This window comes from Amblyraja radiata, chromosome 7 (genome assembly GCF_010909765.2).
Source record: "Amblyraja radiata isolate CabotCenter1 chromosome 7, sAmbRad1.1.pri, whole genome shotgun sequence".
NCBI classification, from domain to species: Eukaryota; Metazoa; Chordata; class Chondrichthyes; order Rajiformes; family Rajidae; genus Amblyraja; species Amblyraja radiata.
The window spans coordinates 12,830,683-12,844,222 of NC_045962.1; the positions used below are offsets into that span (position 1 = coordinate 12,830,683).

The following is a 13,540-nucleotide window of genomic DNA, read 5'->3' on the forward strand; positions in this document are numbered from 1 at the left end:
AATACAGAGAGGTACAGGTTTGTAAGAATAGTAAATTACACTGAGGCAGTACACAAGGGTTGCCAAAGTAAAATAATGACAAGGAAGTCAGACCGGGGAAAAAAATTAGTATGATATTGAGCTAGGGAGGGATGAATGGAAGAGTAAGCAGGTGTGTGGATTAATACTTCTGGGAGATGAAAGGTCTACAGTCCGGGACAAAATACCTCAACTGGATTCAGCATCATCCTTTGCACCTCTTACTAGCTCCTTGGTATCACCACCCCAAATCTAAACCATCTCCCATTCTGAAATCACAATGGCCAAAGCTGATTGTTACAGTGACATTTACATTGGTACTACATTTAAACTGTACTAAATTGTATTGCACCTTAAATAAAGGGCTGGCTTTCTGCATGGTGCAAGAAAATACAAAAGTTGCTCGTGGGGCCGGGTCATAGAGTCATACAGTGTGGAAATGGGGCCTTCGGCAAAACCTACTCTCACCAGCCAACAGGTCCCAGCTACGCTAGTCCCAACTGGCTGTGCTTGGTCCATATCCCTCCAAACTTGTCCTATCCATGTATCTGTCTAACTGTTTCTTAAATGTTGGGATAGTCCCAGGCTCAACTACCTCCTTTGGCAGCTTGTTCCATACACCCACCACCCTTTGTGTGAAAAGGTTACCCCTCAGATTCCTATTAAATCTTTTGCCCTTCAGCTTAAACCTATGTTCTCTGGTCCTCGATTCACCCACTCTGGGCAAGAGACTGTGCATCTACCCGATCTATTCCTCTCATGATTTTATCTATCTATCTATCTACTTACTAAAACTCTCATCTTGATAGCGCTACCTTACCGGACCACCTTACTCACCATTGTCCTGTGATGTGGTGTATCAAGTTTCGGTCAAATCGATGTTATATTTTACAAGTTATTCACATTTTTAACTTTACAAAATCTAGTTTGAGAAAGAATCACTTGAACACTGCAGTGGCAGTTATAGCTATGACATCACAATGAGATCTCATTTACATAAACTGCCCATGAGCAGAGCTCCACCCGACAATTACATCACAATGGGATCTCATTCACATAAACTACCCGTGAGCAGTGTTCCAGCCCACAATTGCATCGCAATGGGATCAGCAGCTTCCACCTCAAGGGGGGTTATGGAGGAAGGGAGTGACTGGGGGTAGGGGAAAGGAGAGGTGAGGGAGGGAGGAGGAGAGGGAATAGAAGAGGGTGAGGGAGTGTTGGGACACGAGGGGAAATGAGCCGTAAAAGCGTCATTGAGGGCTATGGGTGAGTGCGGGAATATTGCGTTGGGGAGAACGGGTGAGTGGTGGAAACGGGTGGCGTTGGGGGAACGGGTGAGTGGTGGAATATTGCGTTGGGGGAACGGGGCCCAACGGGTCCCACTTGGTCTAGTATCTATACTATTACTAAAACTCTCATCTTGTTTGTGATTCTGTGTGCGCACGTGTCTGTGATCCCATGTGCTCCCAGAACTACGCCAAAACGGTACACGATAGTGCTACAATTTTTGGACCACCTTATTCACAATTGTCCTGTAGTGTCTTTTTTTTAAATCAAGTTTCATTCAGATTTATGTTATATTTTACAAGTTATTCACATTTTGAACTTTACAAAACCCCACTTTGTGAAAAATGATGAAGTTGCAGTAGCAGTTACAGCTATGACATCAATGGGATCTCATTTACATGAACTGCCCGTGAGCAGTGCTCCACCCGACAATGACATCACAATGGGATCTCATTTCCATAAACTGCCCATCAAGTGCTCCACCCAGTGCAATGAGAGATTTGTTACATTGTTGTAAGGAGAAGGGGGAGAAGGTGAGGAGAAATATTATTTAAACTGTGTCTAGTGGGGGAGTGCGATATGGGAGAGGCGAGTGGTGGAGCAGGTAGAGGCAGAGAAGGGGGTAGGGAGGGGAGAGGAGTTATGGAGGGAGGGAGTGACTGAGGGTAGGGGAAAGGAGAGAGAGAGGGAGAGGTGAGGGATGGAGTGGAGAAACGATGGAGGGCGAAGAGGAGGGGAGGGAGTGTATGAGCCGCACCTGTGCAGTTGGAGGCTGTGGGTGAGTGGTAGAATATTGCGTTGGGAGAACGGGTGAGTGGTCCCACTTGGTCTACTAAAACTCTCATCTTGTTTGCTTGTATGTATGCGGGCGCATGATATTCGAAAACCCCGCCAAAACAGTACATGATAGAGAAATAAGTTTTGTTCGGCTTGATGTTATATTTTACAAGTTATTGACATTTTTAAACTTTATAAAAATCACTTTTCAAACCACTTTTCCACTTGCCCTGCCTGTCAGCAGCGTTCAACGTCACAATGATGTCACAATGGGATCGCGAATCTCATTTACATTTGAAAAAAATCAGTTTTAATCAAATTCTTCCGTTTTCATTAACATCTAACATTGTTTAGGTTATTTAAAAAATATATCGCGATTTTCATTGTGGGGGGGTGGGACAGGGAGGAGGCGAGGAGTGGGGGAGCAGGGAGAGATAGAGGGAGAGGAGGGGGGTAGGGAGGGGAGACTTCAACCACCACATTCTATTATCATGACCACTTCCATTTCCATCAGGACAATGACAATGATATTTTGGATAATGGTCTTTTGAAACACATAATTTTAAAATTCTATTCCTGAAATCTAACAACCCTACAAAGATCTTGGCACTTTTCTTTTACTGACTCTTCCACAGTCCCCTAACAAATGCCCTTAATGCGACCACTGGTGGCCATGCCCAGACAGCAGGTCTTCAATACTAACCCCTAAACCCATGTCACTGTCTTAAAGGATATAAAACATTCTGACCAAGCTTTCATCCTAATATTCATAATTATTTTATTAGCTATTCGTGATATCTCTTGCTTGGGTAAGCTTTACTATGCTAAGGAGGTTCAACAGTTTATTTTTAAGGTCAAAGGAAGGTGAGAGAGGACATTTTACAGTGCATTACAAAACCTTGACACAGCTAACCAAATTATGTGGTATGACAAAACATTGCTACAATGTCATGCAATCCTATTTTAAACTTGTTCAACCCAGGCCTTAATGTAACGATGAATAAGCATTAATGAGCAATCCTCCACCACAACTTTCCAGTCACTCCAAAATGGCGCAGAGATAAATTTGCATTTGCTCTTTCACATTCAGAGAATTTGCCTACAGCTCATAAAATCGAAGGCAGACAAAATGCAGGAGAAACTCAGCGGGTGAGACATGCAAGGATTGCATGAGGCTGCCTCACCCACTGAGTTTCTCCAGCATTTTTGTCTACCTTCTGTGAACACGTGATTTGATGCCTGCCATCCGGGACGGGATCCATGTGTACACGTGATAGATGTGGCCCACCATCCGCTCAGACATGCGTCCTGGCCCCGATGCAGAATAAGGTTTTCGACCCGTGATCTACGGAATAGGAAACTGCAGAAGCTGGAATTTTGAATTAAACATTAATTGTGGGAGGAACAGCAGGTCAGGCAGCACCTGCGGAGGGAATGGACAGATGACATTTCGGGTCAGGACCTTTCGTCATTCTGATGACATGGGGGTTGAAAGCAAGTAAATCAGTGTGGGGATGGGGCAAAGCCTGTCAAGCAGTGTGTGGAAATAAATGGGGGAGGGGATTGATTAGCAGGAGATAAAGATAAAAGCTAGAGGTGAAAAGGATACAAAGAGGACTCAGATAAGATTGAAATGTAAAGCCAGGGGGGGGGGGGGTGGCGGTATACGGATGGGTAATAAAATGAAATATGGGAAAAGGGGATGGAAAAGATAGGTGCACAGCTGCCTGCCCCTTCCAACCTATATTAAAGACACTTCACTCTTTGCCCCTTCAAATTCCTCGACCCCCACCGCCTTATCTTTACCCTGGACATTTAGTCCCTCATAGGGTTGCCAACTTTCTCACTCCCAAATAAGGGACAAATGGTCAAAATAAGGGACAAATTCCCGACGGCAATTTGTTGACCAAATTGGCTGGGTGAATGATGAGTTGGCCTGGCTGCGGGACTGCACACAAAGCCTAGCTGGTGGGCCAGCCGAGGAGATGTGGCCCGGGCTCCGGACTTTGCGCCCGATGTCGCACACCAAGTCTGGCACCCATCCAACTCATGAACCGATGATTGGCCATGAGGGGTGGTGGTGTCAGTGGTAAGCGAAGGACGGACAGCTGGCCGGACTGCCGACCTACGCGGCCACGGGTGAGGGGCTGATGCTGCACTCCATGGGATGCACCATTTCGGGACGGGCGAGGCGGGGCCGGATGTGGCACTCTGACAGTTCCCTCAACCCGAGTAGTAGTAGTATGGGACAAACCAATTTAGCCCAATATACGGGATGTCCCGGCTAATACGGGCAGTTGGCAACCATAGGCCCTCTACACTTCCATTTGCCATAGAAATTGCCTTGGAGCTCTCCAGTTCTTCCTTAAACAGAGATCTAATCTGGCTTTCCACTCTGACATCCGAGATGTCCCCTTTCTTCAGTAAAATGTGGTTCCCCTGGTAGTTGTGGATGGAGCCTTCATCTGTGTCTCCTTCAGTTCTGCTCTCAAGCCAACCCTCCACAGACAGAACGGGGATAAAATTCCATTGGTCCTCATCTTTCATGCCACCAGCCTCCACAACCACACCATCCACCATTTCCAACCATCAGTCACATCCTCCTGTCCCCACCATTGAACTCTCCAGTTTCAGGGCGATTCCCCCGCCCCTTTCGCATCCGCACCATCCCCTTCTTATTTACCCATCCCCCCCCCCCTTCTCCCACAGCTCCTTCATCTTCCCACCCACTTTTCCTCTACTCCGTTCCCTTCCACCCACCATTCCGCCCTCTGGCTTTAAATTTCATTCTTCATCTTACTTACTTTTCAGATTTCAAACCTGCAATCTTTTCTCCATTGCAACTCTAGCCTTTTTAAATATCTGCCTCAGCCAATCACCACATTTCACCTCAATCCACCCATCACGTCACCTCTTACACCATCCCCACTCCTCAACCATTTTTCTCTCCTCTACTCGATCCGTCTGAAGAATGAGCTCAACCCAAAACATCAGCTCATTTCCCACCATAACTACTGCCCAGCTTGCTGAGTTCCTCCAGCACTGTATTTTTGTGAATGGAGGAGATGGCTGTATTTCCTTGAAAACATTGCAGTGCAAAATCAATTAGCTCTAAAAAACAAGGACCCTTTTGCCTACTATTTGACTTAGTAGTCAACTTATTTGACTTAGCTCAACTTATTTCTACGTTTTACATTAAGTGTAGGCCAACTCAGAGATGCAGAACCACACCTCAAATCTCTGCAATTGAGCATCTGTTACATTGAAACTTATTAAAGTGAAAACAACTTAGTGTAAGACACTTGCAGCAAAGCAGACCAAAACATACTCGAATGTCTTTATTTTGCAGCCAGTCAAAGACAGGTCACGAACAGAAAATAAATCCGTTGAACCTTTTAATATTTCAACTAATTAATTGTATGGGGTAATGCAAGAACAAAATACTTGAAATCTAACACTGCAAACATACTTGAGGGGCTATTTATGTGACTATTATGTATTCATGAACACCAATTAAAAAAACTAGCAGCTCGTTGTGAGAAAAATAAAGTGGATTGTTGACGTTCTGGAAAAACGTGTGCCAAATCTGGTTTTATCTGTACTAGATGGACAAAGAATGCAAGGTTACCAAGTAGCAATGTAAAACCCAATCCTCAACCCAAGTATGAAGTTGGACTTATCAGCACAATGGTGATTAACCAGGGTCTTTTATGGACTTCCAGTGTAGCAATGTCATTAGTTCTCAGTTCTGAATGCATTTTTTGCTTATGACTTACCTAAACGTGCTATCTGATCAACCTGCAACAATATATGCAATACGGCAATCAATAACCAACTATTCACTATAAAAAGATTGAGAAAGAATGCCATTGTAAGTGTCTCCCGGCTGCACTCTATCTTCGTAAAAAATTAATTATGAATCAGCAGCAGTTTCATCGCTTATCTCTCCTGCTTCAACCGCATTACCATCTGTTTATATATTACACATCATCTTCAACAAGAATGCTGTCAAGAGGTGGGAGTGTAATTATAGAATGACAGGTTTACACAAGAATTTTAATTACAAGTGTGGACATAGAAATTAATGATAGAAAGACACAATGAACAAATTCAAAATAGGGACTGCATCATATCAGGAATTGAAATTGTCTCATCACTTCAAGACAGCACTCATTTAATCTTTGGGTGCAAGACCACTAGTTAAATGTGCATTGTTTAAACCAGGTAACTTTATACAAATTGGTCTCCCCTCCCACCCATCACTTACAATTTAGTTCTCCATACACTCAATATAAAATCTCAATGAAGTTTATTATTATTATTAATACATGCAAATGCGCATGCTGGTGCTATGGCAACCACATTTTGTACTCGAATATATTGTTTTAATCTGATGGAGAAGTGGTTTAAAATGACACCAACGTAAATCCTTTCCATGATAGGATATGTGAAAGCACAATAAATGCAATGAAGGTGCCATAAATAATTTGGCCCACTGCATAGGAAGGAACTGCAGATGCTGGTTTAAACCAAAGTTTAAACCGATACAAAAAGCTGGAGTAACTCAGTGGGTCAGGAAGCATCTCTGGAGAAAAGGAATAGGTGACGTTTCAGGTCGAGAAGGGTCTTGACCCGAAAGGTCACATAATTATTTTCTCCAGAGAAGCTGTCTGACCCGCTGAGTTGCTCCTGGTTTGTGCCAATAATTTGACCACACTAAAATTGGAAACTGCACAATAGGGTAAAAATCAGATTTTCCCCACCAGAGCAAATTATGTGCAGAATTCCAAAAACAAATAGTTCTTTTTTAATTTTTTGCTTCAACACTTGATCCAAAACTGAACAAAGAGTTATAAATACAATAAAGGCTTGAAAAACAATTTGGAACTGATTTTGAATATAGGAATGCATTTACTTTAATAATTTTGCCTGTACTGTATGAGGCAAACGGCCTTGCTGGCCATCAGATTTTATAAATTGTAACAAATCAGATTAAATGGATAAGCACAACTGCAAAAAGAACCACCACATAAACTAAAAATCTGTAATTCCTAATACTGTCACCGTGGATACTAATGTTTGAAAGCGTAGACAGAAAATGTTTTCACTTGGAGGGCATCTGAAATTAGGAGAAAGACAAAAGTTACAAATAAATTCAATTGGCAATTCTAGAGCTTATGTACCAACAAACTCAAGAATGTGCAACTTGTTACTAGCAGTAATTGAAATGAAATGGCATTGATACATTTAAGACAAAGCTGGATAAGCACAAGTGAGAAAGGAGTTAGAAAACTGGTAGGATTAGAAGTAGTGAGGATAGTGGATTTATCAAGGTAGGAAGTTTAAAATGGAAAAGCAGCTTGTGTGGAACAGCTACATGTCAAATTTTCCATTTTTATGCAGACTATGTATAGATGTACATTTTAGCAACTGGGTCATGGACCACTTGTTGTATTAGTACCTTGAACTGAACTTGACAGGCTGAAAACATTCATTCACAGGTAAAATGGACATTACAAAATCCAATCTGCAGATGGTGTTACATCTCTAACTTCTTGCACGTCTGCCAGATCGGAATTCAAATGCAAATATTCTTGCAATGCAGCCACAAATAAAATATACTAAATGATTTAAGTTTTCTTGGTTCATTCATTGAATTTCCAAAAGTGTATGGAAATTGTGGGATTTAGACAGGTTAGTACAAACCAGATGAGACCATCGGTTATATACTCAGTAGTGCCCAGAATACAAATTCAAACAGCCATTATATTCCAACACTACCGCTGTCTAATCAAAAGGACCACGGCTGCGATTTATCTTACCCATACTTTTTAGATGGGTTATACTTTAGCCCCTTCAGATAACCATTTAAATGCATGCACTGAAATTAACAACTGCCATAGAGCAAGATAATTGATGTTTGGAGTATCAATTTCAAAACTGCAAATTCAACTACATCACGCAGCATCATCAAATACAAATTAAAACCTTGACACAATATTATTTTCACTTTTTAATTTCTGATATTTTTTAATAGATAACTAATGAGACAGATTTAGTTTTTGAGAAAGTTTTATAACATAGTAAAATTGGACCAACCCTTGAAGGGCACTTAAGTGAAGGTACCCACATGGGAACGTTATTCAGTCTGCAACAGAGAAAGCATTATGGAAGATCAAAATCCAAGCCGCAGTTGAGAACAGCAGCAATTTGAGATTCAACATGCAACTGCTACACAATGCGTGGTATGCCCTCTGTGCGAAAACGCTCACCAACAAACCATCGTTATAAGGACTATAATTTAATTCTGTTGAAGAATGATGCAACAATTCGCGTTTGTCAGCAATTCGGAAAGAATAAATTACACCTCGTGAAGCCATCAACCAAAGATTTCCTTGTTCTTCAAGGCGACATTTTAACGATGATAATACCGGTTTTTCGCGTCATTTCCCACAAATTGTGGTTTAACTGCAACATAGTTTCATTTCCCACGTGAGGGTAAACCTGGAAAAGCCTCATGGGCGAAAATAAAAGGAAACAGCCGCGGTCGGGGCTGGCGTTAAAAATGCGCCAAACTGTGGGTTAAAAAAAACTGCGGCAAAAATAAAGAGAAAAACCGAATGGCCCGCATGCCCATCGCTCTGAACCAAAGATCCTATAGGGTCTTTGCTCTGAACCATGCAGTCTGAAGGTTGTAGGGTGAGAACAAGCAATAGCCGCAATCCTTAAACCCAAGCGGGGGGGGGGGGGGGGGGGGGGGGAAATGAGCCGGCAACAGATCAAGGATCCCCCCACCACCCTTTCCCTAGAGCCCTCCCTGTCAAAGTGGGCACAATAATCACCCTTGGACCCGCGTCTTGAGCCGCAACAATCGGCAGATAAATCAAAAAAATATTATTTTGGAGGGGGAATTAAAATAGAGACAACGGCGGATTATCCTTGAGGCTGGAGCCATTGATTGAAGCGCTCTACAAGCCCCGGTTCACACACACACAACCTTTATCTATCTATCTCTCTCTTCCCCCCCTCCCTCCTTTGAACACGCGCCTGCATGGTTCCTTTTAAATCAAAAAGCGTTAGAGATGGACCCGGCGTGAGGGGGGTAAAGACTAGAGCAGGAGGCGAGAGGCAGCCATCCAGAGCCCAACAATCTCGGTTGTGAGAAGCAAAAAACTAAATGGGGTGTTTAAATACCTCACTCGAGTGCCGTGTGCATCCTTCTCCGCTCGGTACCAACACAAGGAGCATGAGGCGGGCCCGCCCGTCCGCCCGCCGCCAGCCGCCAGGGCCGCGCCGCGCCTCCTCCTCCTAACCTCCCCTCCCCTCGCCCCGCCCCGCCTGGCCGCGGGCACGCGCACGGCGCCGGCCGGCCTGCCTGGCCGCCGCGCGGGGTTACGCGCACGTCTCCGGCGGGTGTCGTGTGGGCCGTTGGACGCCGGGGACGCGCGCACGGCTCCGGCACAGCCGCGGCCATGCGCGCGCGCGCGTGCCCGCGACCAACCGCCCTCCCGCCGCCATCTTATTTTTTTTTGTTTTAATACGACCAAAAAATGCTGGAGATGCACACGCGGGGCAAACTCAGCGGGGACATACAGGCCAGCGGCCCCCGGAGAACAAGGACTAGGGTAGGAAGGAATTGCCAGATGCTGGTCTACACTGAATGGTAGACATAAATAATGCCGGGAGTAACTCGGGGTGGGAACAGGCAGCGTAGCATCTCTGTCTGATGGAAGGAATAGGTTCGGTGGCGTTTCGGGTCGAGACCCTTCTTCAGACTCCATCTTACTTTTCTCAGAAAGACACACACACACACAACCACAAAAGGCTGGAGTAACTTGCGAGAACCAAGTCTTATCTTGCAGAGGTACTAGCGTAAACTATCAGTAGGAAGGAACTGCAGATGCTGGTTTAAACCGAAGATAGACACAAACTGCTGGAGCAACTCAGCGGGACAGGCAGCATCTCAAGAGATGGCACCATTCCTTCTCTCCAGAAATGCTGCCTGTCCCGTTGTTGCTCCAGCATTTTGTGTCTACTTCAACGTAAAATATCAACCAGGCTCCTTATGTCTTCCTAAATGTCTACCAGCTGTTTACTTAAAATGTGTCATCCTGATCAATGCTTATTTGTAGAGCCAGGATGTTTAGGCATTAAAAAACTCTGAAATAGGCAGGCAAAAAGGCATAATAAAATTACAAAAAAGGCACGATAAAGGCATTTATTGACAAAAAAGGCATTTCCACCACCAAAATATGGTTGCAAATGGTAATATAAAGGTATACTGCATTAAATGACGAAAGTTGCCTGGTTGCACATAATTACTAGCATTATTTTCAGATTATCTGGTGTTAAACTATTCTGTCAGACAGAATATGCTTCGGTTGTGAAAAAGGTAGTTCTACCTCAGCTGAGGTCACTGGTGCATACCCGAAACAAGCTACAGATTCTATATTCATGTTGATATCTTGTGCATTACAACTACCTTTTAGAATTTTAGCTATATTTTCTATTTCTTCAAGATCTCTGTTAGCTAAAATCACTCTCACATTTTCCTTGTATGTCTTTACCTATATCGCCAGGAACTTTACGAATATCGTCAGTTACTTTGTTGAAACCTACAAGTTATTCACTAATGTTTCGTCACATTTCTCAAGGGAAGTGAAAGCTTGTGGGAAGTTTGCAAAATTGGAAGAGGGACTTTTTTTTGCATGATTTCACTGACGATCCTGACTGCAGCAGATTCTTCTTCAAAAAAGTTGACGATTTATTTTATCTTTCCAAAATTTGCAGCATAGTAGAGTACAGCAGAGAGCCATGTACCCCACCAAGTCGAAACAGGCTGAGGAGGTAGCGGAATTTCGGGTGCCATTTCCTTGAACAACTGCACACGTGACGGTGCTTTGAGGAAGATTTTCTTGACATTGGAAACTAGGCGATTGACATTTGGAAGCAAGCTACGTATGTGCTTGGCAATTCTATGAAGTCCTTGAGCTATGCATGTCAAATGCAACATTTTGGGGAATAAAACTTTGTCACAAACAGAAGAACATTCTCGTGTTTTATACCTTCTGGCCAAAGTAGAGCAAGTGAAGATATAAACAACTGAGCAATAGTTGAGCTGTTTGACTTCTCCAATACTTCCGATGTCAACAAATACTCCTTTGATGGTTGACTTGCCCCCAGTGTACCGATGACCACATTGACAACAAAACTCACCACAGCATCGGTTGTCTCATCTATTGAGATCCATATTTTGTTGCATGCAACTTCATCTCTAATGTTCTACACAACAATGTTGAAGTTGCTGTCAACATATTTTTTCCGTAATGATGACTCGCTTGATCTATGTTCCTCTGTGTATTTCTCTAAAAAACCTCTGAGAGGTTTGTTTTCCAATTTCCACAGAGGAATTCCAGCATAAATGAATGCCTTGCACAGATCACTCGAAAACTCAGATTGGAGCCAGCAGTAAATGTAGTGAGAAGACAAGCTTGGGTATTTCGCTTGGGTAGTCTACACCCTAGCAGTATCAACATTGACTTCTCTAATTTTAGATAGGCCTTGCCTTCTCCCTCCTCCCCCTCCCCCTTCCCAGCTCTCCTTCTAGTCCTACTGTCTGCCTCTTCTTTCTTTTTCCCGCCCCCCCCATCAGTCTGAAGAAGGGTCCCGACCCGAAACGTCGCCTATTCCTTTTCTCCATAGATGCTGCCTCACCCGCTAAGTTTCTCCAGCATTTTTTTGTCTACCTTCGATTTTTCCAGCATCTGCAGTTCTTTCTTAAATAGATCATGAACAAGGCTGAACCAGCGAGCAGCGGGGCACGAACGAATAAATGACCGATGGTGGCGCCCCCAGTTTCGCCCCGGTGGTGGATGTTTTCTTGTAAGTTATACTATGTTAACACGTTAATAATAGCATTAATATTAACGTGTTAACTTAGAAAACGTCATTGTAATCATGGTACAAATAGAGAAAATAGGACGACCTTTTAGCAAAATGGCAAAAAAAGGCTGATTTAGGCACTCGATCATGAAAAAGGCATTATCCTGGTGAAATCATCAAAAAGGGCATGAAAAGGCATTTATGGCAAAATCCTGGCTCTACTTATTTGCATCAGTGCAAGAAAATTGTTTTTTTTTAGGTGATTTCAGGTAATGAAAAACACTTCACAGTCAATATTCAACTTTTTTAAACCCAGAGGTGCAATAAATATGCATGTTTTAAATTCTTATTTTTTTTGCTCCAAGTACATTAGTAATTCATGAATGCTGAACTTTAACATGGCATTATTTAGCACTCTATCTCTAAAAAATCTCTTGTAAAACACACTAACAAATAAATAAACAACTTTGAATTTTTGCTGAATTAGCTGGTCTGCTGTGTCTTAATAAATTTCTACCACAAAATATTAATTGCTGAAAATATTCCAACATGAACTGCAGGTTATGACTATTAACAATAGTTTCCACCTGTTACTGAATAACTTCTTTCTTCGAAGATAGACACAAAAAGCTGGAGTAACTCAGGCAGCTTCTCTGGAGAGAAGGAATGGGTGATGTTTCTGGCCCATTATGGGCTAGGTGAAAATGAGTTGTAAACAATGAAATTGAACCTAGCCCACAGCAAACGATGGACCAGTTCCTTGATCATCCTTACTTGTTTGCATATATATTTCATTTCTTTGTTCTATATCTCTAGATCACTGTCTATATCTCTCGTTTCCCTCTCCTGACTCTCAGTCTGAATAAGGGTCTCGACCCAAAATGTCGCCTACTTCTTTTCTCCAGGGATGCTGCCTGTCTCGCTGAGTTACTCCAGCTTTTTGTGTTTACCTTCTGTTTAACCCAGCTCCCCCCCATTGAAAATAACTGCCGACGACTTCCAACACGAGCCAACCGCACGTACCACCGCCCTCCTCCAATTTTTCCCTTTCTCGTGTCCACCCGTCTTCCTCAGCTTCGACCCATTGCTTGCGCAGAAATAATGGCGGCCACATGAGGCCGGATGAGTTCAGCATCCTTGGGCTGCCGCAGCTGGCCTGAAGCTCTTACCAGAGCGGGAGCTACAGTGCCCTCCATAATGTTTTGGACAAAGACCCATTATTTATTTATTTGTCAGAAAAGACATTATGAGACTGACAAACAAGAATAAAACTATTAGAGATATCAGCCAAACCTTAGGCTTACCAAAATCAACTGTTTGGAACATCATTAAGAAGAAAGAGCACTGGTGAGCTTCCTAATCGCAAAGGGACTGGCAGGCAGTATGGAGGAGAGAAGGAACTGCCCAAGATCCAAAGCATACCACCTCATCTGTGAAACTCGGTGGTGGGGTGTTATGGCCTGGGCATGTATGGCTGCTGAAGGTACTGACTCACTTATCTTCATTGATGATACAACTGCTGATGGTAGTAGCATAATGAATTCTGAAGTGTATAGACACATCATATCTGCTCAAG

General features: G+C 43.3%; 1 protein-coding gene across 1 annotated transcript in view; it reads right to left on the bottom strand.

The window, feature by feature from the left end:
* slc39a10 (solute carrier family 39 member 10) overlaps positions 1–9,407 on the bottom strand; it is a 60,694-nt gene extending 51,287 nt beyond the window's left edge. Inside the window, exon 1 of the mRNA XM_033023736.1 lies at positions 9,277–9,407. The gene's annotated coding sequence lies outside the window, so the exon portion shown is untranslated. The remainder of the gene's footprint in view (positions 1–9,276) is intronic.
* Between the last annotated feature and the right edge of the window lie 4,133 nt (positions 9,408–13,540).